Raw genomic sequence first — 12,725 nt, 5'->3', positions numbered from 1 at the left:
TTACATTTCAGCCCAGGTGGGATTGCCCCTGACTCTCTTTTCCTCATCATATGGAGATTGAAAGACCACACAGATGGCAGGATTCTTCCAGTCTTGGCCTGGAGAAGAGAGCACAAGACACATTGATTTTCCCAGCAGTGAGAAAACCATCTTATTTATTTTCTCGTTTTGCCTTATTCTTTGACAAGGCTGCTGACCTTGTCAAAGGCCCTAATTATGACAAATTTAAGACCAAAAAGAGGGCTCTTTGATTTCAGGTTACATATTTCTTATTTTACAATTAGATGCAAAAGACTTTGCCAAGCTCTCCATATGTATCATTTTATTTAAACTTTATATCTACCTCCATTGTGATAGTTACTGTTACCACGATTATAGAGAACAGAAAGCAGAAACACAGAGAGGTTGAGTCTTGTTTAAAACCACACAGGGAGTAGGTAGTGGTGCCAAGATTCAAGGTCAGATTTGTTTGATTCCAACTTCTTCATGTTTCCTCTTGAGCATTTTATTGGGGAAGAGGACATGAAGCTTTTGAATTATGGCACCCACTCTAAGTAACATACTCAAAACTTTTGCTTATGCCCATGTTAGAGACACTGGGACCAGACTTCACCATAAACAACTAGAAAACTGGAACAAATATATGAAACACCTGTTTTTAAACACTGAACATCAGGCAGTGTTGAACTGTAACCCTTAGAGAAGGGAAACGAATGAGGTGAGCCCTACAATTTCCTTGGCTTTCTGCTTGGAGGCATTTCTGGACCACAGAAACAGGGAAGAGCTCAACCTGAATACAGTGGTTGCACTGAGTTAAGAAGAAAAAACTGGAGTTGAGGGAGGTGGAAGTAGTTAGAATTTACAGGACAAATAAAGAAATAACACTCAAAATTTGCGTAACGGTCCTTTTGATTTCTTTGCTGAATACCAAGCCACAAATGATGTTGCAAAAAGAACAAATGGGAAGCTTTAAGCTAAAGCAGTTCCCCTGTCTCATGCTAGGCTGGGAGACATTTGAGTTCCAAACAGCCAAAGCAGAGAGTCCTCACTGAACACCTGGGACATTCAATGGAGACCCAAGAAGGATCATGTCACAGTAATAGGTCTAAACTAGACATACCCTAGCATACCCCTATGTCTAAACTAGACATACCCTAATGTTAATAGATCTAAACTGTACACACCCTAGCAGACATACTCTAAACTAGACAAACCCTAGCAGGTTTGTTTTTGAGGCTTAAAAACAAACCTCAAAATGATCAAGGTCATTCTCAGGTAACTTATCTACCTGATAGAAAAATGTTCAGCACTATTTAAGAAAAAAAATGGAACTCAACAAAAAATTCAAAATGTCCAGCATATCATTTTTAAAAATCATAAATTCAAAGAAAAAAGAAAATGTTACCCATTAACAAGAGAAAAAAATCAGCTACCACAAATGAACACAGAAATAATAGAAATGTGAAATTAAAAGTTAAAAGGTATAGAGACTCAAGGATTTGAAGAAAAGCCTGAACTTAATGAAACAGAAATGGAAAAAAGACCCAAATGAAAATTTTAGAGCTGAAAATACAGTGTCAGAAATGAAAAAGTCAATAAATTCAAAAAAGTAGGTGAACATGTCAGGGAAAAAAAAAAATCAGTGAACTTGATGACATTGTAATATACATTATCCAAAGTAGGGCACAGACACCAAACACCTAAAAAAAACGAACACAGCCTCAGTGGCCTATGGGGCATTATCAAAAAGTCTAAAATATGTCAATGGGGTCTCGGAAGGAGAGAAGAAAGAAACATAAAGATATTTGAATGAACAAAGGCTTAACATTTTCAAAAGTTGATGAGAACTATAAATTGACAGATCCCATATACTCAACGAACTATCAGCAGGATAAACACAAAGAGAACCACACTAAGCATATCAAAGTCAAATTGCTGGAAATCAATAATGAAGATAAAGAAATAAAACAAAACAAAAAACACACAGTAAGTACAGAAAAACAATAAATTACCATAGACTTCACATAAAAAGCAATGCAAGCCATGGGACACAATGACACCTTTACATTTTAAGAGTAAAATCATTCTACCTAGAATTCTGTATCCAGTAAAAAGATCCTTTTTGGATAAAACCAAAGTAAGAGCATTTTCAGACAAACAAAAGCTAAAAGAATTTGAAGAACTTCTTCAACAGACCTTTATGAAAAGAAATGTAAAAAGATTTTTCAGGCAGTGCAAGCAAAGAAGTGATAATAATAATTGGCCATGGAATTTCAGTTGAGGAAGGGAAGAAGAGAAGATGTCAAAAAGACAGGGTAAAGGTGAACGAGTCAATAAATGGGTTGCAAAATGACATTATGAGGTTGTTGAAACTGAGTTTCTAGAGGGAATGAGGTGGAAAATAGGGTTGTTAGAAAACAGAATACTTGAAATTAAAATATTGAAGAATTTGTAGTTATTGGTAATAATGAGGTTCATAGCAAAGACTATAGAAATGGAATTTGTGTGAAAAATGGGTGCTTGCAGAAACAATACATAACTGAGAGAGATATATTCACAAAGAAACAATTTTAGCTATCATGACAGAAAGAGGAGCCTCATACATTTTCTCACCTACACAACTGCTGATTATCCCTGCAGGTACTTCTTTCTGGTCATGGTTTTTACCTGACTTCTATTTCTGTCTCAGGCTCAGAGGGCAGTGGTGGGTCACCTTCCAATTTTGAAAACTATTTTCCAGTGAGTGATGTGCTTGACAAACTAATATTAGAGCAGAATGCTGTATCATTAGTTTAACTGAAATATTATTGGTAAAATAAAAATATTTTACATAGAAAGAGGGAAGACACAGATGGAGGCAGCCTTTAAAAGCTCTTTGGGAGCAATTGCAGTTCCAATTAGACCCAGAGGCCATCACCCTAGCAATCCCATGGCCAGCCATTCAAACATCAAGTCACCAGGGACATGCTTGTCATTTTGACTAAGTGCTGCAGTGTGACTCCTCTTCAAATGCAGGTCACTGTGACTTTTTGTCTGGGAAGTTGATGGGTTGCTTACATTGGCTGAAACAGGCAGATGCTGGCGTCATGTACAACTCTGTTGAGCATTGTTGACATTCTCTACTTTCAGAATAAGTATCCTTAGACTTCCTCAGGATTTATCTGTATTTTTTTCTAAGCTGAATAACAACATAATGCAGCAGGAATAAGGACATCTATGACAGAATGAAAAGATAGCAAAATAAATCTAATTGAGAATTTAGCCAAGAATGGATTTTAAATTACTTGAGTTAATTCATTTCCCAAAGATTATGATTGTAATGTCTCTGAAAGAGATACTTTATCAACCAAAACAGAAACACTGAATAAAATGACAGTTGGGTCTCTTTTTGGTAGCTCATAGGTAGTTCCTCCTAAACGTGATCAATTTAAATTCTACCCCTCCTTCAAGAGATTGCTCAAGTTGAACATCCTCAATAAATCCTATGACTGCTCCAGTTTTTGGTGGTCTCTTTTTTATCTGAGTGCCAACAATGAATATAATCTGCTACACATAGTTAGGCACTTTTTGACTTATCTTGCATTGCTTTTCTTTCTAATTGTTTTGTTTTCAAGCTTGTTCCCTAATTGTATCAGTTTATAACATGAGGCTATTTTCCCTAAAGACTTAGCAGCATCTAACGCTAGCTGAGCATTTGTGATACTGTTTGGCTCTGTGTCCCACCCAAATCTCATCTCTAGTTGTAATCCTCATGTGTTGAGGGAGGGATCTGGTGGGAAGAGATTGGATCATGGAGATGGCTTCCCCCATGCTGTTTTTGTGGTAGTAAATTAGTTCTCTCATGAGATCCGATGGTTTAAAAGTGTTTGCCAGTTCCCCTGCCCTCTCTCTTGCTGCCATGTAAGACATGCCTTGCTTCACCTTCTGCCATGATTATAAGTTTCCTGAGACCTTCCCAGCCATGTGTAACCGTGAGTCAATTAAACCTCTCTTTTTTAAAAAATAAATTACCCAGTCTCAGGTAGTTCATTACAGCAGTGTGAAAACAGATTAATACCATATGATTGTAATTTAAAGCATATTTATCCCATTGATGAGAAATTTATTACAGAGATTTGGCAATTGACAGGTAGAAGATAACTAAACAATTATGAATTCATTAAAAAAATCCTATTGTTTATTGTATTTGTTTGGCTGGTAAACTCTCATTTGTTCCTCATGTGTTGTCAATCTTAAACAAGTATTTAGCTGTCAGGTACCATGTGAGGCACTTGGGATATGATAGTGTTACAGCATCTTCCCTTATCTCAAGGACTCTCTAGTCTTAAGGGAGAGACAAAGAGAAAGGGAATTTTTGTGGAGTATGATGTGTGTTAAACATAGAGTGTTATGGGAACACAGAAGAGACATCTAGACCTGGTTTGAAGATAAAGAGAACTTCTGGAGGAAATGACGATTTGAGCTAGCTGAGACCTGAAGGTTGGGTAGGGGTTAAGAGGGCTGAGAATATCATTGCAGCAGAGGGAAGTATATGCGCAAATATCTGAAGTTTGACTAGAACATTTTTTTTTCTTTCTTTTCAGAACTTGGAAGTTGCTATGCATGGCTGGATTTTAGAGTAAGAAAAACAGAGTGTCAAGAGCTGGAGAAATGAGCAGGGCCTTATGTGTTGTGCTTGTTTTAGATTTCATCCTGAGTATATAGAGAATAATTTGAAGTGTCTTAAGCAAAAAGCAGTAACATGTCCTATTATAGAAAGAACATTCTAGATGTAATGTGAGTGGACTGGAAGAGTGCATGAATAAATGCAGAGATAGCAGTTAGGATGTTGACAAGTACTGTATTTCACTAATTTTAAGACATGCAATTTTCCCTCCACATTTTATTATATCTAAATCTGGATTCATCTTACTGTTAGTGGCATGTCATAAATTAATTGGAAGCTTTTATTTTCTTTATCAGTGATACAAAGCATAATAATGTAGTTTACAAACAATGGCAATTTAGATTCAAGTAAACAAAGTCAGAAATGATTGCAGCCTTCACTAAAATGTCTGTTGAAGAGAAGTGAATGTGAAGTTAACATGTATTTTGGAGGTCCAATCATCAGAATCTGATGACTGTTTGCATTTGGGAACATGAGGTTGAGGAAAAAGTTAATGACTCCTACTTTTTTAAAATTTTATTTTATGTTTTTTCATTTGTGCAGTTGGGATGTGGTGGTTCCATTCATTGAGGTAATGAACTCAATTGGGTTTGTGAGGATGAGGTAGGAAAGTATGGGACAGGATAGATAAACAGTAAAGTTCTACATGTAATGGTTATAAGGTTCTAGTGACTATCCAAGTTTGAACATTCCATCAGTGATTGCATCTACACTTTTGTTTATGAAAGGAATCTGAAGAGAAGATGTGGGCTCTTCTGAAAGATTTTTTACCAGCAAACCCATAAAGTAACCACAGTTGCCTTGGGCTATGGGGGAAGCAGTTTTCATCCAAAGGTGCCTCTGTCTTAGGTTTCATTCTTGTTCTAGAAATCCCCGAAGTGTGAACTCTGATATTGAAGTCTACATCCTCTTTATGCCTGGTAGATGTCCCTTAAGAAAGGTCCAATCTTCTCTTTCCTGCAACCCACATGTCTTCTAGATGGTGCATATTTGAAGAGTAACCTCGCTATCTTATGGAAAAGCTAAATGTATATTCACTCTGTCTGGGTTTCCAGATTTAAGAGAAATTAGATGGAAAGGGCTTACCTTCGTGACTTCAAAGACAAGGATTGAGGTATAAAATTGTCTGCAGGAATAGTGGAAAGATAAAGAAAAGAGTAGAATATTCTGATCATGACCTTGCCACCTCTCTCTCCAAAAGTTTCCCCTGGACCACTGGTGTCAGGCACTTCCTGATTAGGTGTCTGCCAAGATCCTTGCCAGGTACTGCTCCTCCTTTGTGAGTGGTGGGGCTCAGAACCTCTGCACGTGCTGCCAGGGTGCATGCTATGCCTCGTGGGTAATGCAGAGGAGACTCTGGACCTGTCTCTTTGCTTTCCAGGGCTTTATAGTTTTGGAGTGAGGATTGGGAAATATGATATAGCCATGAGAGGCTCCCCCTATTTCATTTAGACTCATAGTATTTACATTTTATCAGAAGCTTTCTTATGCATTACCTTATTTGATCCTCATAAGTACTTGATGAACTAGCTTAGTTGGGCACCGTTACACCCATTATATCTCCACTGATAACCTTGTGTTTCAGAAGAGGAAAAGTCCAAAGCTAGGCATGGATCTGGCAATATTAGAATTTAGGTCTCCTGAATTCCAGTTCAATCCTTTTCTCACTAGACCAGTGAAAAGGAAAAAGATTTCTAAAGGTGTTGTAAGATACCTTAGCTGATGTTGAATGGAATTCTCTGAGACAGGCCTAACAGGGTCTTCTAGAAGCTCAGGCTATTTCAGAAAAGCCCAATGTCCCTTAAAAGTAGTGGTGGTACTGAGGATCTTTGCCACTATTTAATTCAGACCAATAGAGCAGGGAGGTCTCTAAGAGGGGTCTTTTAGGAGCCATGCATATAGAATTTGTTTACTCCCAGAGGCCAGCAAATACCCTGTGGTTTGGCCCTTTTATTTTGATACTCAGCGCAGTACATCTTTTGCCTGCCCGTTCCTAGGCTCAGAAAAATATCCAGGTGAAAGAAGTGGAGTATTATTCATTACCCTGGGCAATTTGTGTGGAATGGTTTGTTTCCCAAAAACTGTCACTCCAAGGTGTGAAGAGTTCAGATCTGGAGTTCTGCAGTTGAGAGGGTGTTGAGCACCTTATGACAGGCAGTTCTGTAAAGTGAGGTCACAGAGTTCAGCAGTGGAATATATTAGAAAGGGAAACACTTTCTGGTGTGTAGAAACATGCCCTTCAGCAAATCTGTTAACTTCATTTTAACCTGGACCTTTTCCTTCTTGAATGTAATAAAGCCTCTGAAATGACTGCACTTGGTGAGAGGGCCTCTTCTGTCATTTATAGCAGTGAAGAATTCACAGAGTAAGTGAATTACTTTGGTTTTCAATAAAAATGTTAATATCTACCTTAGATGTGAACAAAGGACACTGCATTTCAATAATGAGATGATCAAATCCACAGGGGCTGAGAGAGAGGGAGTGTAGGGAGCTGCCACTCAGTGAGAGAATGAGAAAGAGAGAGAGAGAGAGAAAATGAGAGAGAGAGAGAGAGAAAATGAGAGAGAGAGAGAACAAGAGAGAGACTGCAGAAGAGAACAAGTGCATGAGTACAAGGAGGAAGACTTGGAGAGACACAGTGCTTTAGAGGAGAATTCAAACTATGCAAAATATGATTAAGAAGATGGCAAATCAAACTGCTCTCTTTGAACAATAACAGGTAATGCAGTGATTATAATTTTTTTTCCAGTACTAAAAAGTGGCTGCATGTGTTTTTCTTCTTTGACTCAGAGATGTCAGTGGTCATGAGAAAAACTTCAAAAAGTAACCTTTTTTCAATAACATAAAATGCAGGTAGCCTTTAAAGAGGAGCAGCATAATTTTAACACATAGAGAACTGTTCACACCGATCAGCATTATTTTGTGTATTTCAAGACTCAAAACCCCCATCACCAAAAATCACTAAGAAAATTATACGTGCCGTGTTAAAAAGATAGCACAGACTTGTCTTTACAAGATCCTCACTGAAACATTTTTTCTATATACTATTATTATTAATAACAGCTATCATTTAATGAGCACTAAGTATCTGCAAGGCATTGCGCTAAAACAGTTGCATAAAATATCTCTTTAACTTTGGAGAACTTTAGAGGTTGTATAATTACCCCTATTTTATGGATGTGTAAATTGGGGTTCAGAGAAGTTAAGTAACTTGCCCAGGGTCAAAGGGCTAACTGGGAAGAGTTGAGATTTTAACTCAGTGTGAGGAGGAATCTGTGGAGAAAATTAACTGTAAATGGCATTTTTAGGCAGTGTGCTTCCATTTATCCATCTAAGACCTGGGAATAGCCAATTCTAGTGCTTAGATTCTATTTAAGAATGATTTTAAGTACTTCCGGTGCAGCTAATGTCTTTGCTTTATCTTAGCGTTTCACTCAAGTTTCAATTTCATTTCTCAGTAGTGCAATCTTTCTTTTTTTAAATGTATAAGTGATTGATCTGAATAACTGAATAGTGATAGCGATCTGTATTTATATAAGATGGATCTTCAGACTGCAGATATTCTGGGGCCTTTAAAAATCCCTTTCCTCTTTTACTTTATTCAGTCTCCTAAAAATAAAAAGAAAAGCCAACTATGGAAGTGTTTTCATTCATGGAAATCTACGTGTATTCCTCCACCTCTTTACTTAGAATATTTGGTTTACTTTAGTCTCTGTAGTTTCTGTAAGTAACCTATGTAGTATTTAAATTATGTCTGTAAACAAATACAGATTAACCAGCCTATCTATAATAATTTCCTACAGAAAGCATGGTAAGAAGATTAATTTGATATTTTTTACTATATTCTATGTAAAATTTGATACTTATACTGGGACGATGACTAATCAGCTACTCCAGAGCTCAGTTGAACTCAAAAATTCTAATTTATCTCAAATAAATGCAGTGATTGGAAAAGAAGGATATCTACTGGGTGACTGTGAAGGAAATAAGGAAGAGATAAGGAGACCTATGACCCTGGATAACCCTATAAGGACCTATGACCCTGGATAACATCTCCCTGACCTACTTCAGAACAGGTGGCTGCCATCTTTTTGAATGTCAAAATTTGAAGAAATAACATTTAAAAAAACAACAACAAGAATTTCCCTGAGGGATTATATCAAAATGTCAAGTTTGAGTTGCAGCAGAAAATAGATAATTTCTGGAATCATGGCCTTTTTGTGTGTGTTTGTTTAAAACTGTTCCTCTGGTATAGGTGAGAAGGCAAAAATCAAAACAGTTTATGGAACTCATTACATGGCCATCCAGGTATTTCTCATCCACAAAAATATTTTAACTTACTGATCCTTAACTACCAAGTAGCGTATCAACCAATATCACCACACTGCAGTCTCTGCCAGATGTTGATGCTGCCATCACCTGTAAGTACATCTCATTGAATTATTTTATTTTATCCCTTAAAGCTTTTACAATGGGCAATAATTCTCAAAAATTCCTGGCATCTGCCAGATGGGGTACTGTGGTAGACACACTCTAGAGTGACTCCAGTGAGACATATCCTTGTATATCTTCTTTCTCTTGAATGTGAAATGGACCTGTCATTGTTTCTAACCAATACAATATGGCAAAGGAATGGGATGTCACTTCCGTGCTTAGGTTATATTATGTGGCAAACGTGATGGGACCTCACTCTTGTGATTATATCATGTTCTATAAGACCCCTTCTTAGCAGATAAAAGTGAGATGTTCTGGTGGCCTGCAAGACATAAGCAGAATACTGTGAGATGGCCACTGGAGGGGGCATGTGACAGGCCTCTGAGGGTGCCCTAGGAGCTGAAAGCAGCCTACAGCCAGTTGCTAGCAAGAAAATGGGGCCCTCAATCATACAACCACAAGGAAATGAAACCACCATTGCAAAACTGTCACTGAGACAGTGGCACAGATCTGACCTAACCAACTCCATCTTTCTTCTAACCTCCAAGCTGTCCTTGATTATTTCTGGGCATAGGCTAAACAAACTTTGAGAGGAACTTAGTTTATAGTTTAAAACAAAGATAATAACAGCCCTTTCTCAAAACAAACCTCCTTGCCTGGGGACTAACCTGCTTCGCAGGACTAACAAATTAGCCACAAGATTAGAAATTTTGATTTAGGAATCATGCAACTGGAGGCCACAAGATTCTGACCTTCCCTCAACTGCTCCTAAGATCAGTGCTTGAGTTATTTTGCAGATCCTGCACCACCCAGATCGATAAGCTGGCTCATCCGATCTTGTGGGCCCCATCCAAGAACAGACTCAGCACAAGAAGGCAGCTTTGACTCCTTCTGATTCCATCTCTGACCTGACCTATCAGCACCCCCAGCTCACTGACTTCCCCCCACCCACCAAGTTGTCCTTAAAAATTCTGATCCCTGAATGCTCAGGGAGACTGATTTGAGTGTAATAAAACTCTGGTCTCCTACACAGCTGGGTTTGTGTAAATTACTCTTTCTCTATTGCAATTCCCCTGTCTTGATTAATTGGCTCTGTCTAGGCAGTGGGCCAGGTGAACCCACTGAGGAGTTACAGAAATACATTTTCCAGACTGAATGAGCTTGGAAAAGGAACTCTAACTCCAGGTAAGAACACAGCCCAGCTGATACCTTGATTGCAGACTTGTGATGTCCTGAGACAAGGACCCAGTTAAGCTGCACCAGAATCCTGACCCAAGACAACAGCGAGATTATAACTGTGTATTGTTTTAAGTTCATGGCAATTTGTTACACAATAAGAAATGTAGATGCTGTAGCCTGCCTATCCTATTCATTTTTCTGTTGAAAAGAACTGCCTGATAACAAAATGTAGAATATTAATGTATTTTAAATGGTTTCAAATTTTAAATAGCTTACATAAAATTTACTGCTAAATAGACCTTTAATTATATGTAAAAATGAGGGACTAATGAGAGAGAAGTCAGTTGCCCACTGGCTCATGGGTTGGATTATAGGAATCACATTGTTGAGCCAACAGTGTGATTGCTTGAGTGGGGCTGAGGACCTATGTTGAGAATCACTGCTTTCTATTTTCATATTTGCCCTTGTTGAGGAATCTCAGCTGCTCCTAAAATTGTCACCACAAAACACAAAGGTGTTTTCTTTTTTTCTTTTTTATATTATTATTATTTTTATAGAGCTGGGATCTCACTATGCTGCCCAGGCTGGTCTTGAACTCTTGGTCTTAAGTGATCCTCCTACCTCAGTTTTCCAAAGCACTGGGATTACAGGTGTGAGTCAATGTGCCTAGCCACAAAGGTGTTTTTATGTTACCTTTGCTCTGTTTTCTGGATTAATGATGGGTAATGTAGTCAGAAGGGTCATCCTATAGAATAGGGAAGTTGTGGACTGGGACATTATTCCTGGATGAAGCTGAGAACCATAATTTAATGTGAGGGTCTCTTTATTAGCTGCTTGATTCAATTTCTTAAAAAAAAACTATCTAGATTTGTAATTTTAAAAATTAATGTATCCCTAAGGTAAGAACGTCAAGCCATACAAAAATATACACTAAAGTATCTTTGATTTCTGATCTTGGACCCTGTATTAGTCCATTTTCACGCTGCTGATGAAGACATATCAGAGACTGGGCAATTTACAAAAGAAAAAGGTTTAATAAACTTATAGTTCCATGGGGTTGGGGAGGCCTCACAATCATGGCAAAGGCAAGGAGGAACTAGTCACATCTTACACAGATGGCAGCAGGCAAAGAGAGACAGAGATTGTGCAGGGAAACTGCCATTTTTAAAATCATCAGATCTATTGAGACTTATTCACTATCATGAGAACAGCATGGAAAAGGCTTGCTCCCATGATTCAATTACCTCCCACCGGGTTCCTCCAATGACACCTGGGAATTGTGGGACTTACAGTTCAAGATGAGGTTTAGGTGGGGACAGAGCCAAACCATACAATTCAACCCCTGGCCCCTCCAAAATCTCATGTCCTCACATTTCAAAACCAATCATGCCTTCCCAACAGTCCCCCAAAGTCTTAACTCATTTCAGCATTAACTCAAAAGTCCACAGTCCAAAGTCTCATCTGAGACAAGGTAAGTCCCTTCTGCCCATGAGCCTGTAAAATCAAAAGAAAGTTAGTTACTTCCTAGATACAATGGGGTTACAGGCATTAGGTAAATACAGCCATTCCAAATGAGAGAAATTGGCAAAAACAAAGGGACTGCAGGCCCCATGCGAGTCTGAAATCCAGCAGAGCAGTCACATTTTAAAGCTCCAAAATGATCTCCTTTGACTCCATGTCTCACATCTGGGTCACACTGATGCAAGAGGTGGGTTTCCATGGTCTTGGGCAGCTCTGGCCTTGTGGCTTTTCAGGGTACAGCCTCCATTCTGGCTGCTTTCATGAGCTGGCATTGAGTGTCTGCAGCTTTTGCAGGAGCATGGTGCAAGCTGTTGGTGGTTCTACCACTCTGGGATCTGGAGGATGGTGGCCCTTTTCTCACAGCTCCGCTAGGTTGTGCCCCAGTAGGGACTCCGTGTGGTGGCTTCAACCCCACATTTCCCTTTTGCACTACCCTAGCATAGGTTATTCACGAGGGCCCTGCCCCTGCACCAAACTTCTGCCTGGGCATCCAGGCGTTTCCATACATCCTCTGAAATCTAGGTGGAGGTTCCCAAACCTCAATTCTTGACTTCCACACACCCACAGACTCAACACCATGTGGAAGCTGCCTCTGGTGCAAGTCCCCTCTGGAGCAGTTGCCAGCCCAAGTTGTACCCGGCCCATTTTAGCCATGGCTGGAGTAGCTGGGATGCAGGGCACCAACTCCCTAGGCTGTACACAGCAAGAGGGCCCAGTGCCTGGCCCAGGAAACCATTTTTTTCCTTTTAGGTATCTGAGCCTGTGATGGGAGGGGTTGCTGTGAATACCTCCAACGTGCCCTGGAGACATTTTCCCCATTGTCTTGGGGATTAACATTCAGCTCTTCATTACTTATGCAAATTTCTGCAGCAGCTTGAATTTCTCCTCAGAAAATGGATTTTTCTTTTCTATCATATTGTCAGGC

At 39.0% G+C, this 12,725-nt stretch overlaps 1 long non-coding RNA gene across 1 annotated transcript in view; it reads left to right on the top strand.

Annotated features, from left to right (window-relative positions):
• Nucleotides 1-5,155, top strand: part of LOC110743769 — a 210,403-nt gene extending 205,248 nt beyond the window's left edge. The window contains exon 4 of the long non-coding RNA XR_002523326.2: nt 4,584-5,155. This is a non-coding gene — a long non-coding RNA (uncharacterized LOC110743769). The remainder of the gene's footprint in view (nt 1-4,583) is intronic.
• Nucleotides 5,156-12,725: the final 7,570 nt, after the last annotated feature.

Source organism: Papio anubis, chromosome 7, assembly GCF_008728515.1.
Source record: "Papio anubis isolate 15944 chromosome 7, Panubis1.0, whole genome shotgun sequence".
NCBI classification, from domain to species: Eukaryota; Metazoa; Chordata; class Mammalia; order Primates; family Cercopithecidae; genus Papio; species Papio anubis.
Note: the sequence above shows the minus strand (reverse complement) of the source record. Positions and strands in the feature narration are given on the sequence as shown.